We start from the raw sequence: 1,055 nt of genomic DNA on the forward strand, positions 1-1,055 counted from the left end.
AAAAAAAAAAAAAAAAAAAAATCAAGTAAAAAAGAGTAGATTTGGACCTTGTGATTGGTGCATGTATATCCGTATGGCTGTTAATTAAATGGACAGAATAGGATTCTATAGCTCTTGTCTGTCTAGCTTCTATAGAGGGATATGAAGAATTGTATATTTTCAATGAAGAATTGCCTTCCAAGGAGGAAAGACGTTGAATGCCTCAGGAGTGCGCCTGCACGCGCACACGCGCGCACGCACACACACACACATACACACAAAATCTCTCTCTCTCTCTCTGTTTTATACAAATACACTCTAGTGCTCAAAAAATGCTTTTTAAATTTATAGCATTTGAATCAGGTAAGATTAAACAAACCTAGTGTAGCAATACGGTTATCTGTAATGACTGGCTAATAAAGGTTTGCTAGAGCTAGTCACAGCTTACAAAGAAAGTTCCAGAATATGTATTCTATAAAAGTATACATGTTTTTATTGATATATAATGGTCATACATATTTGGGGGTATATGTAACATTTTGATACCTGTATACAATGTGTAATGATCAAATCAGAGTAATTGGGACATCTGTCAACTTAAACAGTTACCTTTTCTTTGTGTTGGAAACATTAAAATTCTTCTTTTCAAGCTATTTTGAAATAAACAAATTATTGTTAACTATAATTTCCCTAGTGTACTATCTGTATTCTATGAATTTAAAATTGGCACAAAGTAAATAGTGTTTCTGGTGAAAGTTTCCTTTGAAGATATTGGGGAAGAATCATGATTCACCAAGATGTCATGGTTTAAGAACCTTTTTTTAGAGATGGAGTCTCACTTTATTGTCCAAGCTGAAGTGTACTGTTACAATCATAGGTCACTGAAATCTCAAATTCCTGGGCTCAAGCAATCCTCCCATCTCAGTCTCTTGAGTAGCTGGAACCACAGGTGTGTGCCACCATGCCCAGGTATTTTTAAATTTTTTTTGGAGAAAGGGGGTTTCACCATGTTATCTAGGCTGGTCTTGAACTCCTGGACTCAAGCAATCTGCCTGCCTCAGCCTCCTAAAGTGTTG

Source organism: Mandrillus leucophaeus, unplaced genomic scaffold, assembly GCF_000951045.1.
Source record: "Mandrillus leucophaeus isolate KB7577 unplaced genomic scaffold, Mleu.le_1.0 Scaffold77, whole genome shotgun sequence".
In the NCBI taxonomy this organism is placed as follows: domain Eukaryota; kingdom Metazoa; phylum Chordata; class Mammalia; order Primates; family Cercopithecidae; genus Mandrillus; species Mandrillus leucophaeus.